We start from the raw sequence: 26,210 nt of genomic DNA, 5'->3' as shown, positions 1-26,210 counted from the left end.
TTTTGAAATGTTAGTCCTGATTTAAAATTTTTGAAAAAATTGTTTTCGAAAAGATCGGAAAATTTCTCGAATGCTTCATATTTTAACATTGAAAATCGGACCATTATTTGCTGAGATATCGACATTAGAAAATGGTAAGTTTTTTTGGTGAGACTAAGAAAACATCAATTTTTATGTTTTTAAAACGGCAAAATATGGAAAATTTCTCAACATTTAAAAATTACTTTTTCAAAAGTGGGCAAACATGGGCACTAATAAAAAAAAATAACTGCGACTATTTTCAAAAAAGTCACCTAAAAACGGTGCACTTTATCAAAATTTCACTAAAGTACTTTTTGATTGCAAATTCGACTTTACATCAAAAAATGAAGTTGAATTTTTTTTGCTACCAGTTTTTCTTTTTTTTTTTAATCAGTATTGATTCAAAAAATAATAACTCGGTGAAACTTTTTTTGCCCATTCTGGAAAATTCTGAAAAGTTTAAAAAATATCAAGTCATTGTGACAAAAAGTGAAATTAAAAATCACCGAACCGGCTCCGTGGCCTAATGGTTACGGCTTCTGCCTCACAAGCAGAAGCTTCTGCCTCACAAGCAGAAGGTTCAGGGATCAAATCCCGGCCGGTACCTTTGAACTTTGGAATCATGACTTTGAACTTTGAAAATGAACAAAAACAAAAATGAATCAGGTGGGATTCGAACTCACGCCTTCGAATTGGTGGTCTGGGACGCTAAGCAGTCGGCTATCAGCAGGTTTACACTCTATCTTTTGTATGGAAAGCTGCCAAATTTGTGTGGAAAATTATATGGACAAACTAATGATGCAAAATGGCTTCTTTGGGCATACCGAAGGCATCAAAAAAGTTTCAGCCGGATTAAAAAATACAAAAATTAAAATATATGAAAAGGGCGTTATATTGGATGTTTGGCCCTCTTGAAATGTTAGTTTTGATTTGAAAATTTTGAAAATATTTTTTTCGAAAAGATCGGAAAATTTCACGAATGTTTCATATTTTAACATTGAAAATCGGACCATTAGTTGCTGAGATATCGACATTAGAAAATGGTGGGTTGTTTGGGTGGAACTTAGAAAACATCAATTTTCCTGTTTTTAAACCTTTGCATGGCAATATCTCAGCAACTAAGGGTCGTATCAACAAAGTTCAAAAATGCAAAATATAGAGAATTTTCTCAGCTTATCAAAAATATTTTTTTCAAAAGTGTGCAAACATGTGCACTAATTTTTAAAAATGAAAAAATGATTGCAAATTTGATTTTACATCGAAAAATGAAGTTGAAAAATTTTTGCGACCAATTTTTCGATTTTTTGAAAAAATCAGCATTGATTCAAAAATTCATAACTCGCTCAAAGATTTTTTGCACAACCTGAAAATTTCAGAAAAGTTGGCATTTGATGTCCTCTAAAACATATCAAAAAATAAAATTGTGTTTTTTGCAAATCAAGTTTAAGTGACAAAAAGTTAAATAAAAAATCACCAAAAATTTTTTTACCGTGTATCATTTTTTTCCAGTGTAGTCCATATTCATACCTACAACTTTGTCGAAGACACCAAATCGATCAAAAAATTCCTTCATAAGATACAGATTTTTGAATTTTCATACATCATTTTTGTATAGCCAGCTGCCAAATTTGGCTATACTGCTACATATAAATTTCACAATTTGCATAACTTTTGAAGTACTTTTCTAAACCTCATAATATTAACTAGGGTCTTGTGGGACCCCAAGACGGATCGAATGAGACCAAAACAGTCCAAATCGGTTCAGCCAGTCCGGAGATAATCGAGTGCATATTTTTCGGTGCACGGACTCACATCCAGACACACGCACAGACATTTGTTCAGAATTTGATTCTGATCATTGACCTATGAGCAATTCTGTGAGATTTCGGTCATTCGATTTTTTTTTTTGTATTTTTCAATCCGGTTGAAACTTTTTTGATGCCTTCGGTATGGATATGGAATACACTGAAAAAAATAATGATACACGTTATTTTTTTATGGTGATTGAAATTGACAATTGAAACTTTTTGTCACCAAAACTTGATATGCAAAAAACACTATTTTTATTTTTTTTAAATTTTCTAAAATGTTTCAGGGGAAATCAAATGCCAACTTTTCAGAAATCTTTAGAACGAGCAAAAAAAAAACTTTGACCGAGTTATGAATGTTTTAATCAATACTGATTTTTTCAAAAAATCGAAACATAGGTCGCAAAATTTTTGAATTTAATTTTTCGATATCAAATCAAATTTGCAATCAAAAAGTACTTTAGTGAAATTTCGATATAGAGCAATTCTCTACGAAATCGGTCTTTTTTTTAGAATTTTAATTTATGTATTTTTTAATCCGAATGAAACTTTTTTGGTGCTTTCGGTATGCCCAAAGAAGCCATTTTGCATCATTAGTTTGTCCATATAATTTTCCAAACAAATTTGGCAGCTGTCCATACAAAAATGATGTATGAAAATTCAAAAACTGTATCTCTTGAAGGAATTTTTTGATCGATTTGGTGTCTTCGGCAAAATTGTAGGTATGGATACGGACTACACTGGAAAAAAATGATACACGGTAAAAAAAATTTGGTGATTTTTTATTTAACTTTTTATCACTTAAACTTGATTTGCAAAAAAACACTATTTTTAATTTTTTTTATTTTTTGATATGTTTTAGAGGACATAAAATGCCAACTTTTCAGATATTTTCAGGTTGTGCAAAAAATCGTTGACCGAGTTATGAATTTTTTAATCAATACAGATTTTTCAAAAAATCGAAATATTGGTCGCAAAATTTTTTCAACTTCATTTTTCGATGTAAAATCAAATTTGCAATCAAAAAGTACTTTACGGTCATTTTGGTTTGTTTTGGTTTTTTGACGTTTGTCTGCTTTTTAACTGGGCTACGGCCCAGTTATCGAGCGCCCAGTTACCGAACAACTATTGTAGTTATAAACAAATAGAATTTCAATTTAGATTTGTCCAATATATAATTTAAAAAAAAACTGTTATTCTGTAATTTAGGGAAAATACATAATTTTTCAAATTGCAAAAATATTCTATTTCCAACAAAAACGTTAAATAACAAATGTCTTATCTGAATGATTTTTTCTATGTTTTGGAAATAAAGCCAATTCGATTCGATTTCTCAGTCAATTTCTATTATCGGCCTATCAGCACTTTGATCATGAATTACAGCTTTCATATAGTGTTTTTGACTGTTCCAAAGTAATAAATAGCTCAAATAAAAGTGTGCAAGCAACTCTCCATTGATGATACATCTTAAAATGTTGATTTAATAGCGGAAAACGGCAAAAATGAGCTTAGAGTGATTAAAATGAGTATATTTCCCCTATTTAAAATCTTCCCAAAAAAATCGGAGCGCAGCAAAATACATTTTTAAATAAAAAAAAAATATAAATCATCAATTAAATACATGTTCTATCGATGTCATCGATGGCGATGTCGAATGTCAAAGGCTATGACTTTATAACATTTAGAATTTGTTAGATAAAAAAAATACGATTTTGTCCAATGCAAATAACGCTATAAAACGAAATGCCATAAAACCAACCCCAAAACTAAGCAACACACTTCCTGATGCGATCTCCGCCCCATCCATCACAAACTTCCGCAAGTTCCATAATTTTTGGCGCGCTTCTTATGGGGTCGTCGTCGTCGCTCGTATCGGAATCACATGAATATTCAACCGACACGACGACGACGGCGATCAGCTCGTTGCCCATCTCATCTGACCAGTCAGGTAAACCAGTTTTGGTATTAGCGTGCGCAAAATTTAATTCATGCAGCAGAATAGAAGCAGAAGCACATGGCACCAGCCATAGAACGGTCACTCGCGAGCAGAGTGTTAGAAACTGACCAAGGTTTTTTGGTGGCTACTATTTTTGGGGCGAAATATTTTAAAAGGGCACTTGTTTTCTAAAAATGTCTTTAAATGGAATTTTTATTGGTTTGAAAACTACATTTTAAAATATAAATACCTTCTATCTTTGTTGAACATTTTGCGTTGAATTAACCAACTACAACTACAAGATGACATTCACAGCAATAGAATTTCGGAGGACTCTGCGGGACTTTATCGTAACCGCACTTGAACTTGACTTTCCACGGTGCCATTGAGCAAAGGTGGGACACGCATAAGCTCGTGACCGCTGGCTGACTTGCTGGGGACAAAACCTTTAACGTTTTATGTAACTGCTAGAACTAGCTTCCCCGTTGCAGTAACCTGATCTAGGGGATATATACCCATTTTAAGCCTAATAAGCGATCGTGCTTGAATGATGCTGGATAATCTGGAGTGTTCCTTGAAATTTACTAAAACCAAGTACACCAACGGGTAGAGGTACTTTTTGTGAACATTTCTGTTTATTTTCACTTTTATTAAAAGTTATGCTATTCCTTTCACAAGCATTTAACAAAAATATTTCCCAAATGTATTCTAATCAGTCGAGTGCATTGGGCTACTCCCATTTTCCTATTTTCAGCCTATTTCTTTTTTTTCTTCCAGCGCTCTTTTGGGTCTGCTTAGTGCTGCCAAAATTGATGAAATTTTAAGCATTTATAGAGAATATTTCCTGGCATCACTGGATCACTCACTGTTGGTGGCCACCCTTTGTTCTTTATTTGCCTTCGCTTCTCGCTCGGTTTTCTTCAGCTTTCGATTGGAATGGGTAGTCAAAATTGAAACGTCAAAAGATTTAGCGCGTTAGTTTTTTGGTTGGCGCTTGCTAATTATTTACATGTTTCGGGATTATTTTTCAAGTGAGTGACGAACTAATGTGCTAAAGAATATTTTTCCGGTAGTTGGAAGCAATTTTATATCTTAAGCGCTTTGAAATCGTTAGCGCAAGTGAAAAGATATTGATGGCGACTTTCGTTAAGCAGTTAACCGCTCATCTTGCGTGTGGATGTGTGTGCCACCAAAATGATGAGAAATGGTCTCGCAAAATAGAAATTATTATCAAAAGTGCGTTGAATTTGATGTTTTAGGCCAGTAAATGGCATAAATTTGCGTGCTTACTTGAGGTGGTGCTGTTGCTGGTATGTTTATAGCCTAAATAGTATTTTTGGAGCTTTAATCGAGCATCAAACTCTTCAAATGACGAAGATAGGTGTTTGATTAGAAAGGGTATATTTCTCCTGTATACATTTTATATCAATTAATCTAAGAACAAAGTATTGAGTTGATTTAAAAGGGACGATATTTACAGCAAAAGCCGAAATTTCAATTGTTCAATTGATTGTAAAAAGGGTAAATTTTGTAAGAAAACACGTCTTGTTATATATTTTTAGAAAGGTATTCGAAATACCTTTCAAATTTGTCTAAAACATAGAAGATCTGATAACCTTATCACAAGTTATTAGCCCTTAAGTGTTATTTATACACTTTTTTTAAGACCGGATCTCAGATATTTTGATGAAAATAATGTCCAGATCTAGCACGCAACTCATCGTTGGGTGAGCTATCATAAGTCCTTTCTAATTAGCTGAACATATTTAAGATCTGACAACCCTATGAAAAGTTATGAGCACTTAAGTGTTAATAAAACAGAAAACGGTGCACGATATCGAAATGTATGTTATGTTTTTTACGATTGCAAATTTGATTTCACGTAATCTTTTTTCTACTTTTTTCTATGTTTTTGAAAAAATGATTTTATCAAAAAATTGGCAACACTATCAAATTAATTTTGAACAAATTGTGCTATTGCTCAAAAATGGCATATTTTGCGCAATTATTTTTTTGTGTGTCAAAAGTCCAAAGCGTAATTTTAAAGAGTGTAACTGATTTTCTGTCTGTTATTTTATATCTCTGGAGTTTTTTTTTTAAAGGTCCAATAAACCAAATTTCCAGTTTTTGCTTTTTGGGTGTTTTCGAAACCGCCTTGAGTCAGGGGTATTAAAAAACACCCGAAAAGCAAAAACTGAAAATTTGGTTTATTGGACCTTTTAAAAAAAACTCCAGAACTCAAGACACATAATATTTCAATAGCCTTTTTCTATGGACGGTTGCCAAAATTGTATGGAGATATGCATTGAGGACCTGATGATGCAAAATGATTCTTCGGTAATAAAAAAGAACACACAAAATTTCATCCAAATGAAGAAAAAAACAGAATTTGGCCATCTGCCTTTTCACTGTAGAACATTTGGCATTTTTCGGCTTTTTTCAATTTGGTAAAAAAAATAATTTGAAGCAGTTCTCTCAGATTTCGGTCATTCGTTTTTTTTGTATTTTTCAATCCGACTGAAACTTTTTTGGTGCCTTCGGTATGCCCAATGAAGCCATTTAGCATCATTAGTTTGTCCATATAATTTTCCATACAAATTTGGCAGCTAGCTATACAAAAATGATGTATGAAATTTCTAAAATCTGTATCTTTTGAAGGAATTTTTTGATCGATTTGGTGTCTTCGGCAAAGTTGTAGGTATGGATATGGACTACACTGAAAAAAAATGATACACGGTAAAAAATTTTTTTGATGATTTTTAATTTCACTTTTTGTCACTAAAACTTGATTTGCAAAAAAACACACTATTTTTTATATGTTTTAGAGGACATCAAATGCCAACTTTTCAGAAATTTCCAGGTTGTGCAAAAAATCTTTGAGCGAGTTATGAATTTTTGAATCAATACTGATTTTTTGAAAAAATCGAAAAATTGGTCGCAAACATTTTTTAACTTCATTTTTCGATGCATAATCAAATTTACAATCAAAAAGTACTTTAGTGAAATTTTGATAGAGTGCACCGTTATCAAGTTAAAACCATTTTCAGGTGACTTTTCTAAAAATAGTTGAAGTTTATAATTTTTTTAAATTAGTGCACATGTTTGCCCACTTTTGAAAATAATATTTTTGAAAACCTGAGAAAATTCTCTATATTTTGCACTTTTGAACTTTGTTGATACGACCCTTAGTTGCTGAGATATTGCCATGCAAAGGTTTAAAAACAGGAAAATTGATGTTTTCTAAGTCCCACCCAAACAACACACAATTTTCTAATGTCGATATCTCAGCAACTAATGGTCCGATTTCAATGTTAAAATATGAAACATTCGTGAAATTTTCCGATCTTTTCGAAAAAAATATTTTCAATTTTTTTAAACCGAGACTAACATTTCAAAAGTGCCAAACATTCAATATTTCGCCCTTTTGAAGGTTTGAAAATTGAATTCTATTGTATCGTTTTCTCTTAACTGTAGCCGAAGCAACATACTATTGTACCTACTTCAAATTTTCATCCTGGAAGATTGTTTTTAGAGTTTTGATCTGAAAATATTTTTTTTTTTTCAATGTTTTAATGAATTTGTAAAAATTAAAAGGAAATGCTGAAGTGTTAAATATGAATTGAAAATAAAAAAAAAAACAAAAAAAAAGTTTTTAAAAACATTTTTTATAATTCTAGGATTAGACTGATTAGAGCCTACAAAATAAGAAGATCCTGAGATTATCATTCAATCCAAGAAGTACACGATTCAAACTGGCGAAAAACTGGAAGCGAAAATAAACCAAAAACAGTCTTGATGTCCTTCCTTGAACCATTTCTGTCACAATGCAAATATGGTGGTGCCACTCTAGGCCGGAACCACACAAAGAACGAATTCTGTGTTGTGTTTACCCTGTTTGAATTTCTTTTCGCTTCGACCCATGAAGTGCTTAGAATCGTAGAAGAAAAACAATCACTGAACATCGCAGTGCCGGCCGGTTATGGTATATAGTGTAAGGTCACTGACATGTCACGGATGCCAAACAAGCCAATTAGGGTGCGGCGGTTAAGGACGCGCTAATTTTTACGAAACATTGACAAGAATACGTAGATTTTATTTATGTTTAACAAATCCGGTTTAATTTGATTGATGAAAATAGAAAAATCGCATTTTTTTAAGTGGGAAAAAAGGTTGAACTTGTTACCTTTTCAAGGTCTACCGTTTACTCACAAACGAACAAGTCACAGGTGCTGCACTTTGCAGGTTTCCCGTTACGTATGCTCAAAATAAACCCCTTAAGAGCGCTTCATATCGTTTGTCACGTGTTCGTCGGCTGTGGCAAGTGGACCCTTAATACCATTACTCAATAGTTAGATTCCCCGACCTTCTTACATGTTCGTCTCTGTCACTAAACCAGCAATATTGATTGTACAAAACAACTTAAACTAGAGCCCTAATTTTAGAATTATAGCAGCGACAACCTCATTATTTCGTGCCACTTGTCTTCTTTTTGCAACGGCACACCACTTTGGCCTCGGTGTCAGTAGACGAAGCAATTTTTCTTGAAGGACTTGGGAAAATGATGTGTAGATACTAGCTTTACTAGAAACTTTTTTTTTTTTAAATCAAAAACTTCCTTTTTTGAATTTAATTTATACTTTTTTTTGCCCTAAACAGTGTACTTGCTTACATATGATCATTGCAATCTTTTGCGTGATTGATTCGTCCTCACAAGTTTGATAGCTATCGTTACTAAAAATTGTTTGTAAATATTCCGAAATTTTGACCATTCGAGGAAAATAAAACAGGTACACAAAAAGGTAACCATTTTTATTTCGTTTTTCAACAAAAAAAATCTATTTACGCAAAATAGTAGCCTAAGCAATATGTCGCAATTTTTTTTTGCGCGAGTTAAAAGTTATCCGACGAGGTTTGCGAATTTTAGCGAAAATTTTCCAGTTTCAGGATTTTTTTTAAATGTGCCCAAATCCGACTAAATGCTTTTAATTGTCGATGTTGAGGTTATTTTTTTCTCATTCAAATTGTTGGCTTTTGTATAACTCAGAAAATGTCTTTTCTTAACCCTCTACTGGCCAGATTTTTCGAATGTTTTTATTTTTCCCGTGTTCAGGAAGTCATTTTGAGCAACTTTTGTTCTACGAAAACTTTACTTCTCTTGTTTTATGTTTTTTTTTTGTTTTATTTTAAGTATTTTAATTTCATTTATCTTGTTTAGTTTATGTTAGTTTTCGGTAGTTCTTGGCATATTCTATCACCTTATATCATAAAATTTTTTCATGTTTTTAAAGTCACTTTTTCACAGTTCACAGTCACATAAAACAAGTAAAACTTGCAATTCATAAATTTTCTAGAATTTTAAGAGTTCTTCTTTCCAATGCATTTTAAAGATCAAAAATCATTTCCCGATCCATACTTGTTTTGGCAATATTTTCGTGTGTTGGCAATTTATCTCCACAGAGGTGCCAATAATTGAAAACATTAAATTAGAATTAATTATTCAGGATAAATTGGCAAATAATTAAAAAAAATATAAATAAAATTTTTTCAGAGTATAGTACAAAGTTCTTTGTCATATTGGTCATGTAGAACATAGCACCCTGCACCTTTTTTTTTGGTTATTCTTTTTTTTCTAAATTTGTTCTGTTTTGTATGTAAAATAAACTTTTTGTAGCTTGATTACCAATCAACCACCAATTAACATTATGCATGCATTATTAAGTGAAGTGAAATTTTGCTTAGGACTTCAGTTTATCGAATCAGGATGATTAATACCTTTTTTTGTTAAAAAAAAGATTGTGTTTAATGCAAAATGTTTCAGAAACATTTTAGGTATGAGTAAATTTTCCACGATTTCGCTTTTTTCGCTATTAGTGATTTTTTTTAATTGGATGAAACTTTGTCCATGCATTCCCTATGGTCAAAAGAATCAATTTTTCATCATTCATTTTTCCATGCAAGTCTCCATATAATATTGGGGGCTGGTCATTCAAAATGAGTATGTAAATGTATGAAATTCTGTATCTTGAGAAGGAAATTGCTTATCGATTTGGTGTCTTCTGCAAAATTCTAGGTTATGATTAGGACTTTTCGGGAAAAAAGGTGCAAGGAAAAAATCTAATTCTGTTAAGTTTCTGTTTTCTGTGAATTCTGAAAAGTAAATTCTCAAAAAAAATATATATATATATATTTTAGGGGATTAAAAAAGAAATATTTTGAGTTATAGCCCTTGATGGTGCAAAATAGCAAAATCAGTTTTGGTATTTTGGAAAATATCAAAAAGCAAGACAAAATAATTATTAATAATAAATTTCTTTAGCAAAATCAAATTTGCAATCGAACAGTACTTTACTTTTTTTTTGATAAAATGTACCGATATCAATTAGGGTATATGACCCTATTTTGGACCTAGTACCTATTCTGGACCTATTTTTATTAATCGAGGTAGTTCAGGCTTTTAAAGTACGAATTTACTGAATCCAACCAACAGAAAGTGTAAGCAGGATCGTTTTGTAGCTTACCTCTTCTAAAAATGTTAACATTTTTGATTATTTCCGCTTTTTCAGCCACTTTTTCCAATGCCACTCGCATTTCCTATGATTTTCCTAGCACATCGATTAGGTCCAAAATTTCGGCCTCGTTGCTTATCACTTTTGGCTCGGGACACCTTGTACAACTTTCTGTTTTTCACTAGCATCAAGCTATTTTCAGCCGGTTTCCGAGTAATGTAAGTGTTATTTATTTAATACTTATATGTTTTTAGTCACTAAACCGTTGAAATTACTGATCTATAGTTTAAAAAAACTCAATTGAAAAAATATTTTCTAATCAACCGCGTTGGATCAGTTTTTGGAGCTACTTTTCCTTCAGTTCAAGGCTATCACCAATACATGTATAACAAGGTGTTGCCAGTTTTGTTTATGAATTTATTTCGATACTTAATTGAAATGTAATGCAAAGTTTTTACTTAATAATTTGGATTAGTTTTTCCGACTGTAATTATTTCAAATAAAACTAAGCTTTAAAAAGCAAATGATAAACAGAAACAATGAAAATATGATTTTTAATGATAAAAATGCAAATTTATAATAAAGATAGGGATGATTTTTAAGACTGATTGCAATCTGACCTAAAATTTAAACTGATGTTGATATATTTTTCTCGCAGCCTTATTTTCACCAATTTAGCTGCACCTATTAATTAATATTTGCTTCAAAAATGCAATCTGGCTACCCTTCTGGAATTGAACTGGACACGATTGAAAAACCAAAAGGGCCTAGTTCATTCAATCGTCAGCTGTCACCGTGACAGGCGCTGTCAACCTTGCTCAAGAGTGGTTTCGATAAGGTCGTATGAATTTATTTTAAAAAATCTAGGCCTAGGGTTAGTTTTAAAAAGGTCCTAAGCGCCAGTCGATCAGTTTTCGATAAATATACGAATTATAAAACTTAAAAATGCTTTGAATTGTCATCTGCACGTCTTTTAAATGCTCTCTACTGAAAAACAATAAAAAATCAGGGATACCTTCTGACTCGATTCCTTAGGCAAAAATAAGTATTAAGGTTTAAAGGTCGCTTTTTATCGTTGTTGTTTATATGGGAAAACGCAAAAATGTATGCAGAAAAACATCGTTTCAGTATTTTTCTGCCAGGTGGCGCGGGTCTTGCCCAAAATTGTCCAAGTGTAAGATTCTTGTAGGAATTAAATTCACTACAACTTTGCCGAAGGATGCAAAACGATCCGAGATGATCCTGATTTTAGGTGATTTTTTTTTAAATATTTTCTTATGTACTTCTTATATACAGTCATGCCTCGGTTTTGCACGCCTCGGTTTTGCACTGCCCCGGTTTTGCACCGTTCAGCTGCCTCAGTTAAGCACGGCCCAGTGCTTAACTGAAGCACAGAGCTTATGGGATTTTGACTATATGGGAGACATTGGCTATAATTCTATGAATAATCATGCAAACATCAAAAATTATAGTGTTTTGGAATCGGGATGATGTCAGTTATCCATTAAAATTAATATTTCATGAAAATTTTTACAAAAATACGTATTTTTCCTGTATTTTGAATATGCATTTTTTTTTCTCTAAAGAATCCAAAAATATATTGTTATTGCAATATGGGTACCAAATGATCAGGTTTTTTTCATACATTTTGGATGTAATAACAACATTTTTAGAAAATACTCAAAATTTTCACAAAACTACGTATTTTCGAAAAAAAAATACTCAAAATTTCAATTTTTACAATATGGGTATCAAACAATCGGGATTTTTTCATACATTTCGAATGTAATAACAACATTTTTAGTAAATACTCAAAATTTTCACAAAACTGCGTATTTTCGAAAAAATACTCAAAATTTCAGTTTTTACAATGTGGGTATCAAACGATCGGGATTTTTTCATACATTTCGAATGTAATAACAACATTTTTAGAAAATACTCCAAATTTTCACAAAACTACGTATTTTCGAAAAAAATACTCAAAATTTCAATTTTTACTATATGGGTATCATACGTAGTTTTGTGAAAATTTTGAGTAATTGAGCATGAGCATGAGCATGAGCATGAGCATGAGAGACCACCCATGGTTGTCCTTCTCCGTTGCTGAACAGGACCGTAATATCCTATCAACACAACCGGTCATACGCTTCAACGATCAAATAATGTTTCCTTATCAACAGCATTCATGAATGCGCTGAAAAGATAAAACATCACGGTCATCAAAACTAGAGCCGTTGCTAATAGGAAACAGTCATTGGCCACCAACGGCGCCCGCCATGTCAGTTTGTAGATCTCGAGGAACGGGACGGGAATGTTAGTTAGCACAGGCTGCTACCAAGGGTGGGTTCTATACGATATCCACACCCCCGCGTGTGCCGGAAAACTACTTCTACTTGGGATTTTGTTAGTGGGAAAGGGTAATGGCCAGGATTCGTCATAGAGGATGATGATGTGGCCCAATAATCAATGAATTTCGTTGAGTGATAGGGTGATGTATTATGTATTCTCAAGGCAAACAATCGGATGATGCGGATGAGACCATTCCCGGTTATTTGGTGTTGAGTTTAGCACAAATGATTTAATCTTAGACAGCCGGCTGTGGAAAGATAGAATCAAAATTGTGTGTGATTAAAAGGTGAAATATTATACTCAGCGTAACACATTTACGTAGAGTTGACCTGAGACTATTTATACTTTTAAGTTTTTATAAGATGAGCGACCAATTAATTACTGATGAAATATGAGTTATCTGAAGGACTTGAACAATCGCGTTGAAACAATATTTGTCACCGTGCTTTACGAGCTATAATGCTAAAATGTGATTTCGCGGGAAACAAAAGGTCAAATATAATTTATATTATGCTAACGCAATTAAGAACGAATCTTCCCATAAAACAATCGCAAATCATAGAACAAAGAAACTCGACTAACGAGAAAGACGATCGCGATATTTGAACTTTACAATCTAACTAAGAAGAAAAAAAAGCCACGTCAATAGAAAGGAATAGACAAACATACAGGTAACCACTAAACGGACTGCCTCAACTGTCATCGTGACAACCAGAGCAAGCCGCATATTTACACACACACACACACGCGCGCACTCACCCGACAAACTCACCGACGACGAACGACGCGAAAAAACATGCGATCCGACGGACAGGCATCGCAAAACCTTTGTGAAAATTTTGAGTAATTTCAAAAAAAAAAAAATTATTACATTCGAAATGTATGAAAAAATCCCGATCGTTTGATACCCATATTGTAAAAACTGAAATTTTTAGTATTTTTTCGAAAATACGTCGTTTTGTGAAAATTTTGAGTATTTTCTAAAAATGTTGTTTTTACATTCGAAATGTATGAAAAAATCCCGATCGTTTGATACCCATATTGTAAAAACTGAAATTTTGAGTATTTTTTTCGAAAATACGTAGTTTTGTGAAAATTTTGAGTATTTTCAAAAAAAAAATTGTTATTACATTCGAAATATATGAAAAAATCCCGATCGTTTGATACCCATATTGTAAAAAATTAAGTTTTGAGTATTTTTTTCGAAAAAACGTAGTTTTGTGAAAATTTTGAGTATTTTCAAAAAATGTTGTTATTACATTCGAAATATATGAAAAATCCCGATCGTTTGATACCCATATTGTAAAAATTGAAATTCTGAGTATTTTTTCGAAAAAAACGTAGTTTTGTGAAAATTTGGAGTATTTTCTAAAAATGTTATTATTACATCCAAAATGTATGAAAAAACCTGATCATTTGATACCCATATTGCTATAACAATATATTTTTGGTTACTTTAGAGAAAAATATGCATTTTCGAAATACAGGAAAAATACGTATTTTTGTGAAAACTTTCATGAAATAATAATTTTAATGGATAGCTGACATCATCCCGATTCCAAAACACTATAGTTTTTGATGTTTGCATGATTATTCATAGAATTATAGCCAATGTCTCCCATATAGCCAAAATCCAATAAGCTCTGTGCCTCGGTTATGCACGCCTCGGTTTTGCATCCCCATATGCGGTGCTAAACCGAGGCACGACTGTACCCAGTTTCAAGTATATAAGCCGATTTCTTTTCATCGCATTGCTAATAATTCATCAGAATCAACTCGGATCGTTTTGGACCCTCCGACAAAGTTGCAGGAATTGAATTTCCTACAGGATCTCACACTTGGACAATTTTGGGCGAGACCCGCGCCACCTGGCACAAAAATACTGAAATGATGTTTTCTGAATACATTTTTGCGATTTTCCCCATATAAACTTCAACGATAAAAAGCGACATTTTAACCTTAACCGATTTGGCTCAAAATAGGCACAGTTACTTATTATTTCCTAAACAATTGAACCAAGGAGAGATTTCCAAAAAAATATTTTTCTTGCCAGCCTAATATATATAATTAAAAATACAGGTATTTATAACGTATTTTTACACAATGAACAGCGTTGGCTTATAATAAATTACACTTTTAGATTACTAAGTCAATCATATTAGAAACACAAATAAACCATAAATTTTTATCAAAATATATCGATTATTGTTCATTTTTCTTTATTCTGAAGTGTAATTGTATCTCCAGCTTCGAAAATTTATAATTTTTGTGGGAATTTAAATCATTTCGAAAAAAACAATCTTAGAGATTTTGAAAGAAGAGGTGTGAAACAATTTCGACAAATGGAGAGCTAGTTGAGTCTTTGTGCACTTCGCAGTGTTGCTAGTTGGGAAAATTGCAGTTTTCAGACCATCCCGGATCGTTTCCTGCAAGCTCCGGAAAGGAGAGATAAAATGAAATCATTGCATTTGTTAGAAAAATAAAAATCTTCGAAAAAAAATTGTAGCATTGGAGGTAAATGCGATGTTAACTTTGAGGATGTAGTCTAATTTTGTACTTTTATATATTTTACAAGCCTTACCCGACAAACTTCGTTCTGCCTTTTTTCGTTTGTTGACGTTTTTCGATTTTTGCCAATTTAGCCTCCTGTGATCAAAATTTGATTTTACGTAACTTTCTCCATACAATTTGCCGATGCTCCGGAATCGGTTCCAGAGTGGCCAAAGTGTCAATTAGTTAGCGTATAAACCTTCCCTGGGATTATACGAACCCAACGCAACAAAGAGCACCTCGATCCGACGCTCAGTATTGAACTGATTCGCGTTCGAACAAAACCGTCGAAATTTTTTATATATATAGATGATTTGAGACATAACTAGTTACATGATTTATTCAACACCTATAATATAATCAATTTTGAAACTACGCCCCTCCTAGCCGATCCGAACGGTAGGCAATCTTGTCAAATCTTACATTGTTTTTTAAAAGTGAAACATGTAGTTAAACTTTCTGTCAAGCGACTGTAAAGTTTAACATAACAGATGTGAAAGTTTCACACCAAGTTACAAGCTATAATCTCCCTTTAAAATTTCTTGATGTTTAATAGGTAATATTTGAACTTCAGCTCTGCGTAAAATTTAGAACTGAAGATAAAAAAATCTTTGTAGCTTTTTAATTATCTCTGTCATTCATTCCACTTAAGTTGAGGTGGTTTTATTGCGAATAATAACGTCTCAACCCTTTTCTATGTTCTAATGCTTGAACATTTAGTCGGAAGAATACGCAAATAAGAAAATAGGACAGCGACTTGCTAAGGTTGCGTGAGTTTTCCATTCAATATAATTAAAACACGTTTTCAAATTCAAATGCATTATTTTAAAATAATTATTTAAATTCTGAAATAAATATTTTCCAATTTAAATCGTGGATAGGCCCTTTGGTTTATCAACCCGAGCTTTTGTAAGTGTGCGTTTTGACGCCGCACGCCGCAATTCAAGTTGTCAAAATTTCAACCAATCAGAGTGTGGGTCCAAAATAGGTTCAACGATGTCTCCAAAATACATTCAATAAGTCCAAAAAGCATCCAAAAAATGTTTTACTTGAAATGCTTATTACAATGAAATGGTTAAATTATTTTCAATTTTCAAAAGTACACTTTGTTAAGCATAAATTAAGGCACAAACCAATCCTGAAACGAGCCAAATTAGTTAGACCGTTCCTGAGAACCATGCGAAATGTGTTGACGCTTTGCATAGTAGGTCCAAAATAGGGCCATATACCCTAGTTTCTGAGATAAAGCCTCACAAAGTTTTTCTAAGTGTTACCGAATTATCCTGTAATTTTCACCTGACGGTATCTCGGAAACTATTGGTTATTGTATTAAAAAAACGTTACTTTATCCACCCTTAGGTGGTTGGCGCCTTCCTTACATTTAAAGGGTGTTATCCAAAATGCAAAAAGTGCGTAAATAACACTTAAGTGCTTATAACTTTTGATAGATTTGTCAGATTTTCAATGTCTTGGACGCGTTAGAAAGGTCTTTTAAATACCTTTCTAAAAATGTATAGCATGACGGATTTTCTTACAAAAACCACCCTTTTTACAATCTTCCGGGCTTTTGTTAAAATCGTTTTTTGAGCATAACTTTTGAAGAACTTAACTAAACTGCATAATTTTCAATAGCGACTTATGGGACCTCAAGACGGATCGAATGACGCCAAAACGGACAAAATCGGTTCAGCCAATGTCGAGATAATCGAGTGACAATTTTTTTTATCAACATCCCACCACACACACAGACATTTGCTCAGAATTTGATTCTGAGTCGATAGGTATACATGAAGGTGGGTCTAAGAGGACTTATTGAGAAGTTCATTTTTGAGTGATTTTATTGCCTTTCCTCAGTAACGTGAGGAAGGCAAAAATGATACTTTTATGAAATTTAATGATATTTTATTTTTTTAAATTAACCATTACTTTTGAAAAGGTCTGCAAATAAATAATTTTCCCAATCTCATAAATCAGACCAAACTATTTTTATTTTTAAACGTAGGTTCATGGGTTTACAGAGTTTAAATGAAGCGCAAACTTTTCTTTTTTTTTTAATTACAGTAGACTCTCTGGTTGTCAATATCCAAGGGACCGTCGAGGAAGAGAATCATCAGTTTACAGAACGATGCAAAATGAAGACTCGATTGAAAATATGTTTTTCTTGGCACCCATCTATGGGAAAGAATCATGGCAACGTCCATCAAACAAAAACAAACTAATGTCAAACACCCTTTAAAGCTTCGTTTCGCCAAGAAAAATGTCTATGCAAGCCATGAGAAAGTGAAATTATTGACAACCGGAAGAGATTTTTAAAGCAAACAGAATCCAAGGGACCGTCGAGGAAGAGATCCTTCAAGCAGGGGAAAATATCGAGGAATGAAGATAATTGAAGTATGTAGATTGAAGGGACTGAAGAATTCATCGATAGATGGAGAATTATTGATATCGAGAAGATCGACAGCCAGAGAGTCGACTGTATATTAGAATCATACGACAATCCAACTAATAGTCACACACTTCTTAAGTTTATAACCGTTGAAAGTTTTACATTCTTCGTCTTCTTCCGAGATGGTCGCCCCCTCCCTGGCAACATAAACACACCGGGAGGACCATATTCTTGGAACGTGGCAGGAGCGCACTCAGGTGGAACCGACTCCAACCAACGGAAGGTATGGAATTGAACAAGAAAAAAAAAATACTGCCGACTGAATGTTATAAGACAGTACAGGAAAACCGGCGAGCATTCGAAACAAGTTCCCTGTACCTTTAGTGCGAAGCACAGACAAGAAGACGTATTTTTTTAGTTAAAAATATGCAGAGATTTTTGTAAAGGAGATTCTCTGCAAATAATAGTCTATTCAACTTTTAGTTTCAAAAGTTTACAAATTTCTCATCTTCAGCACGACTTGAATGTTCTTTAGGACATTTTTTTTCGTAGTTTCATTGTTGTCCATTGTCGTCGCGTTTCCACGTCCCCCAGCCAACTCTAGTGTACCCCAGAAACAGAAGTCAAAAGCAAAACTCGAACAAAGTTAGGCACACTTTATACCTAGTGCCGTATGGTATATCTATCATCTAGTATAGTATAGTGTAACGACAAGTACACGGCAAAACCGGGGGGGTACGCAGGTATAAGTCATTAGCCTCTCTCCTCAGCCGCACAAGTGCGCGCAAGGTTTTGCGAGGTGAGCTGAGCTCTACGGCAGAGAATGATGATGGTCGAATGTAAAAAAAAAAACGGAAAGTGTGCGTTTCTGGGGAGTTCGTCGTTTTTGATGGATTTGATTGCGTTGCGTTGAGGTCTCTAAATTAAAGTTACGCTTCGGTTTAGGGAAATGAAATCGAATAAGACGAGCAGGCAGGATTTCACTGCCAACTGACTTAAATGGAAGGAGAGTTGGTTGAGTTGGAGCAAGTGCTTCAAGATTGTTATTTTCCAAAAACGATTTAGATTTTAATTTAGACAAATTTTAATTTAATTTCTCTTTCCTTATTTACCAATAACGTCAAAATTTTGTGATAAATTGAATAAAAAAAATTAAAAGTGATTTTTACGGAACATTCACTGCCCATGTTCGCATAAATGTCCCATATGCAAAAACAGCAAGCTGAGAAAAACGCATTTGAAGTTTGTCCCACACATAAGGCTACGTGTTAAGTTTTCGTGAAAAAACGGGATTTCCTCCTGATTTCTAGAACAAAGTACTGGATTTTATATGCTTTTCAGAAAGAACACACGATTTTGAACCAAACTGCATCATTAACCCAAAAACGATGAAAATGCATATGGGACATTTATGCGATCATGGGCAGTTCAGCTTAGCTTTTGTTGTAATATAAAACAAAAAGTGAGAGAACCAACGAATTTAGCTAAGAATCAGTTGGCAACTTTAATGCGTGTTCATAAAAAAAATCTCAAATAAGTTGTTAAGGTGAAGCCGTCAATCATTTTCAAAGAACATAGATCATCACTCTAAAATGCTCTGTATTTACATAGTTCAATTTTATGATTTTTGCATCAATATTAATCAGCACATGCCGGTTGTACCCTGACAGCTCTAAGGAATTTTTGATCTTAATCACATGAGTCTCAAAAATCTCGAGCAACATTTGAAAGGGGCGGTTTTTTTTTTTTTTTTTTAATTTATATTTATTCAAATTTCTTTTCCATGTACATTCATTCAGTTAAAATATTATTGAGTGTCCAATCACAAACGATGACTTTTCACCTCAATTTTAAATACTAGCAACTTTCATCTATTCATGAAATATTGTAGCTTTCACTATTCAGTGATTTCAAATGTAGGAGGTCCTACATGTACAAAAGGGAAAAGGGATACCTTAAAACTAACTTATAAACTATATAAAGAGCGGATCAATGCAGCTGAAGACTGCAATGATTTTTGTCGAAATGCATCAATTATCTTATTGGACATAACATCCAAAGTGTCAACTTCGGCTAATTGATGAAGTTCACTGGTGCTGAACCAGGGAGGAAGTTTCAGAATCATTTTCAGAATTTTGTTCTGAATCCTCTGAAGTTTTTTCTTCCTGGTTAAGCAACAGCTTGTCCAGATCGGCACAGCATAAAGCATGGCAGGTCTGAAAATTTGTTTATAAATTAACAGTTTATTCTTGAGACAAAGTCTAGAATTCCTGTTTATAAGTGGATACAAACATTTAATATATTTGTTACATTTAACCTGGATACTTTCAATGTGATCCTTGTAAGTAAGGTTTTTGTCAAAAGCAAGTCCAAGATATTTCACTTGATCCTCCCACTTTAAATTTACCTCATTCATCTTTATAATGTGATGACTTTTGGTTTAAGAAAATCAGCCCTTGGTTTGTGAGGGAAAATAATAAGTTGAGTTTTGCAGCATTTGGAGTAATTTTCCATTCTTTCAAATAAGAATTGAAAATATCCAAGCTTTTTTGTAATCTTCTTGTGATGACACGAAGGCTTCTGCCTTTGGCGGAGATGCTTGTGTCATCAGCAAAAAGTGATTTCTGACATCCTGGGGGCAAATCAGGCAAGTCAGAAGTAAAAATATTGTATAAAATTGGACCCAAAATGCTTCCTTGAGGGACGCCAGCACGTACAGGTAGTTGATCAGATTTGCTATTCTGATAACATACCTGCAGAGTACGATCCGTCAAATAATTTTGAATAATTTTCACGATATAAATCGGAAAATTAAACCTTTTCAATTTCGCAATCAAACCTTTATGCCAAACACTGTCAAATGCTTTTTCTATGTCTAGAAGAGCAGCGCCAGTAGAATAGCCCTCAGATTTGTTGCTTCGAATTAAATTTGAAACTCTCAACAACTGATGAGTAGTTGAATGCCCAAGGCGAAATCCAAACTGCTCATCAGCGAAAATTGAATTTTCATTAATGTGCGTCATCATTCTATTAAGAATTATTCTTTCGAATAATTTACTAATAGATGAAAGCAAACTAATGGGCCGATAGCTTGAGGCTTCAGCAGGATTTTTATCCGGTTTCAAAATCGGAATTACTTTGGCATTTTTCCAACTACTGGGAAAATATGCCAAATCAAAACATTTGTTGAAAATTTTGACCAAGCAACTTAAAGTTGCTTCTGGTAATTTTTAATTAAAATGTAAAAATGCCATCCTCACCAGGGGCTTTCATATTTTTAAATTTTTGATAATAGATTTTATTTCATTCAGATCCGTATTAAAAACTTCATCTGATGAAAATTCTTGTTCAACAATATTCTGAAATTCTATTGAAATTTGATTTTCAATAGGACTCAAAACATTCAAGTTGAAATTATGAGCACTCTCAAACTGCTGAGCAAGTTTTGAGCTTTTTCCCCATTAGTTAATAGAATATTATCACCATCTTTTAAAGAAGGGATGGGTTTTGAGGTTTCTTAAGAACCTTTGAAAGTTTCAAAAAGGTTTGGAATAAGGTTTAATTTGTTCGACATCTCTTGCGAACTTTTCATTTCGCAGGAGAGTGAATCTGTGGTCAATAACCTTTTGCAAATCTTTTGAATTCGCTTCAGTGCAGGATCACGAGAACGTTGATACTGTCTTCGGCGAACATTTTCAGACGAATCAGAAGCTGAAGATCGTCATCAATAATGGGAGAATCAAATTTGACTTGGACTTTAGGAATAGCAATATTCCTAGCATCCAAAATTGCATTAGTTAAAGATTCCAAGGCTGAATCAATATCAGCTTTGGTTTCTAAAACAAAATCATGATTTAAATTATTCTCAATATGATGCTGATACCTGTCCCAATTAGCTTTGTGGTAATTAAACACAGAACTATTGGGTCTGGTAACTGCTTCATGAGAAAGTGAAAAAGTTACTGGAAGATGATCAGAATCAAAATCAGCATGAGTCACTAAAGGACCACAATACTGACTTTGATTTGTCAACACCAAATCAATTGTTGATGGATTTCTAACAGAAGAAAAGCAAGTTGGCCCATTCGGGTATAAAACCGAATAAAGACCAGAAGTGCAATCTCTGAATAGAATTTTACCATTGGAATTTACTTTTGAATTATTCCAAGATTGGTGTTTGGCATTAAAATCACCGATGATCAAAAATCGAGATCTATGCCGAGTAAGTTTATTCAAATCCCCTTTGAAATAATTTTTATTTTCCCCAGTGCATTGGAATGGCAAATATGCAGCTGCAATCATAATTTTCCCAAAAGAAGTTTCAAGTTCAATGCCCAAACTTTCAATAACTTTTAACTTAAAGTCACGTAACGTGCTATAAGTCATACTACGGTGGATAACTATTGCAACTCCACCGCCATTTCGATTCATTCGGTTATTAGTTATAACTTTATAATCTGGATCACTTTTCAAATAAGTGCCAGTTTTTAAAAATGTTTCGGTTATAACAGCAACATGCACGTTATGAACTCGTAAAAGTTGAAAAATTCATTTTCTTTCGCTTTTAAAGAGCGAGCATTAAAATTCATAATATTGATGGAATTACTTAGATCCATGATTAAACTTCAGGGTAAGAACAACATCATTCGCAAATTTTAATCCAATCTGGATTGCTTCCATCATGGATGTAGCATTACTCATTGTTTGAATCAAACCAAACAGTGAGTTTTGCAAAAAGTCATTTTTCAAACGTAACATCGCCGAGATCAGAAGATCCCAAAGCGTTGCCAGCAGAAAAATTTTCAAATGAAATTTGAGGTACCTGCCCAATTTCAGAAAGATTGGTAGAGGATTTAAAATTCGTGGATGAACCTGAAACGACGTTAGCATAAGAAATGCCGTTGCCTGTTTCCACGGTAGGGGTATTTCTAGAATTGTTCGAGTGAGACAGCACGAACGTTTGATTTAAAGATGCAGGTACAACCTGACTTTGAGAAAATTTCGGTTTGGATTTCGGCTGATGCTTAGCACGAGAATCCAAAACCTTTTTCTGATGGGGCAATCCCAGAAATTTGATTTGTGATTTCCACCACAATTTGCACATTTAAATTGGGTGACTTCTTTCACGGGACAATTGTCCTTGTCGTGAGAAGAATCCCCGCAAACCATGCATTTTGGAACCATGGCGCAATGATCAGTACCGTGACCGAATGCCTGGCAACGCCGGCACTGGGTCAGATTCTGGCCATTACCGCCATGTTTCTTAAAATGCTCCCACTTTACCCGTACATGGAACAAAAACTGAACTTTGTCCAAAAGTTTCAAATTGTTGATTTCATTTCTGTTGAAATGAATCAGATAAAATTGTGAAGTCAAACCAAAGCGAGAAATATTCCCGTTTGATTTTTTCTTCATTGGTATTACTTGGGATGGGGCAAAGCCAAGCAACACCTTAAGTTCGTTTTTGATCTCATCCACCGACAAGTCGTTGGAGAGACCTTTCAAGACCGCCTTGAATGGCCGAGCATTCTTGGTCTCATACGTGTAGAAATTGTGTTTGTGGTTTTTCAAATAACCAACAAAAGTTTGGTGATCTTGTAAAGATTCCGTCAACAAGCGACATTCTCCTCTTCGACCAAGCTGGAACGAAACCTTCAAATTGCAAGTTTCCTTGCAATTCTTCAGTTGCGTTCGAAAGCTGGCCAAATCGGAGACGGAAGTCACTACAATTGGCGGAGCCTTTACTCGTTTCTCGACGGCAGAAGGCTCAGTACGAGGAGAAGGTTCCTTGTCATCAGTTTCGGATAAAACACCGAAACTGTTTGTCAATGGAATTGGAGGATTGACCTCACATTCAGAATCAGAATCAGACCTCAGAAGAGGCTGTTTTCTTTTTCTGTTTCCGTTAGCCGGTTTAGCGTTCAAACGCTTCACCGACGTAACGACCAAATCTTCAGAAGATTTGCGTTTACCTTTGTTTTGACGCATTTTGCAAGCAAAGTTCTCTTAAAAGATGGCTTCGTTTGTAAAATACAACAAAATTTCAGGTGGTGTTAGTCTTGAAAAGACTGTTTAGAATTTTGGAAAATAACTCAGGTAGTCTTTAAAAAGACTGTGAATTTTGTTTTGAAATAACTCTGAGCTTAGGTAGTAAAAAATACCGCAGCTCTAGTGTCCGTTCACCACGAAGGTTCGCAAGACACTGATGAAAGGGGCGGTACGACATTGCTCTTAAGGCCTTTCATCCCTTTTGAACAAATGTAATGAAAGGCCAACTAAAAAGCGACGAACTGTCACTTTTTACACGAGACTCACACTTACTATCAAACCAAACGTTTGGTAGTGTGTGTGAGCTCCGTGTAAAGGGGATGTCAAACTAAAAAGTGACCCCGTTTGTTACCGCTCCATTCAAATATTGCTCCAGAAGTTATATAATGTTGAAAGGCAATCATTGACTTCTGGTTGAGAACTGTTCTGTTCTAAACAACTTAAATAGTGAAGATTGTGAAAATATTGAAAACGAAGCAAAATGTATATCTGGAGTTTTTTTTTTTAAAGGTCCAATAAACCAAATTTCCAGTTTTTGCTTTTTGGGTGTTTTTGAAACCGCCTTGAGTCAGGGGTTTTAAAAAACACACAAAAAGCAAAAACTGAAAATTTGGTTTATTTGACCTTTTCGAAAAACTCCAGATATCTTCTAACGAAAAATCATGGCAATGATTGAGGTCGTTACCTTAACCTTCCTGAGATTTCAATAAAAAACAGATACGTTAAAGGTTTTAAAAATCAAATTTTAAACAGAACTTTTGGATGCCAAATTTTCAAGTCTATTGTGTGGCATATCAAACTTCATGAAATCACAAGCCAGAAAAATAAAATTGTACCATACTTGGACACTCCGGAACTGGTTCCGGGCACACCGGAAGAGGAAAATTTTCTTAAATATTCAGATTCAGATTATTTTTTTAAACCAAGGACCAAGGTACCAAATGCAAACAGAGTGCATAATTGGCAAAGGGAGCGCGTGGTCGTTAAAAAAATATTCGGAGTGAAAAGTGTTTTTTTTTGTGTGTGCCTTTTGTTTCGCATTTTTGTCGTGAATTGTGCGCTGCGAGGAGAAGATTACCCTCTGAAAATGCAGCGTCATCAGTGAATAATTGGCAAAGGGAGCGCGTGGTCGTAAAAAAATATTCGGAGTGAAAAGTGTTTTTTTTTGTGTGTGCCTTTTGTTTCGCATTTTTGTCGTGAATTGTGCGCTGCGAGGAGAAGATTACCCTCTGAAAATGCAGCGTCATCAGTGAATAATTGGCAAAGGGAGCGCATGGTCGTAAAAAAAAATATTCGGAGTGAAAAGTGTTTTTTTTTTCTGTGTGCCTTTTGTTTCGCATTTTTGACGTGAATTGTGATATAGTGGGGGACGCAGCCTCAAGTCAATCCAAGTCCGGTTTCTTGTGGAAAAAAGGGTAGTGGCCGAACTAGTATTGCATACCAAATGAACACCACCAGAAGATATAGGGGATCGGGAGGGGGAAGGTGAAAGAAAATTAGTGTAGGTGTGAGTGGTAAGAACTTGGATTGATTGAACGGTTACGTTTATCTAAATTTAAAACCTAATAAAGGAACTCTAAAGCAGTTATTCAAAAAAAAAAAGCAAAATACTATTATGCATTCCAACTCTAAATGGAATCAAAAAATCGCACTGGAAAACGAAAGATAAAATAACTTGTTTATGGAATACAAATCTCGATGTTACAACCTCTAAACGGGGTCCTCGTCCTGTCACGTCTGTCAGTAGTCTTGTCGTACATTGCACCTAGAAGCATTTTTGCCAAAACCTTAACTAAACTATCTGAAATAACATTAATCTTAAATCCCCAAAATTTTTAGTTACAGAGCCAAACATTCCTTTATCTTGCCTTTAACCTGTCTTGCCGCTTCCAAAACCAATAAACATAAATGAACAGTTCCAGGCGTCGACGTGAACAGTTAAACAGGCGTCGTGAATGAGAAAATGGACGACCATTTCGTGCCTTCCATTTCATTAGGGCATATAACTCTTGTAAACAAGAGTGTAACTCTCTCACACTATATGAAAACTATCATTTAAGTGAAAGGGACACACTATCCTGCTCACAAAACCCATGCGCCCTTTTGAAATGTTAGGCTCCATTTGATCGTCAAAACTCCAGTAGATCCTCGATTCGCAACAATGGTCGATACAACCATAATCCGAGAACCGTTAGTTCAACAGATTAACGAATTTTGTCCGATATCATTTCATTATTGATTGATCGAGACGCTATGGCAACTTTGACAAATCAGAACAGTACTCAACATGAATGAAAATTAACGATTCTGGCTGTATTACTTGCCCCGCTGACTGCCTAATGTAATTCTGATAATTGTTATCTTTAATCTAATTCCTAAAATTACTAAATGTAAAATCCTCAAAGACCCTATTTTAATTTTAATTTGGAATTCGAATGAGAAACTATTTTTTTGAATACTAAGTCCTAACCTAACTCCCACGTTCGATAGGGGAAAGGTCACATATGTAGCGGTTTGTTGTACATTTGTGATATTTCCACTATCGGAGAACCTCTTGGTCTCGACGCCAGCTTAACTCACCAGCAGTCGCGTTATTATTCATTGTA

At 34.1% G+C, this 26,210-nt stretch overlaps 1 protein-coding gene across 1 annotated transcript in view; it reads right to left on the bottom strand.

Annotated features, from left to right (window-relative positions):
* Window positions 1-26,210, bottom strand: part of LOC6050316 (potential E3 ubiquitin-protein ligase ariadne-2) — a 46,426-nt gene that overhangs the window by 16,350 nt on the left and 3,866 nt on the right. The gene's annotated exons all lie outside the window — the stretch shown is intronic.

The sequence above is a fragment of the Culex quinquefasciatus genome, chromosome 3 (genome assembly GCF_015732765.1).
Source record: "Culex quinquefasciatus strain JHB chromosome 3, VPISU_Cqui_1.0_pri_paternal, whole genome shotgun sequence".
Lineage (NCBI taxonomy): Eukaryota > Metazoa > Arthropoda > Insecta > Diptera > Culicidae > Culex > Culex quinquefasciatus.
The sequence above is the reverse complement of the archived record's forward strand: the minus strand, read 5'-3'. Positions and strand labels throughout refer to the sequence as shown.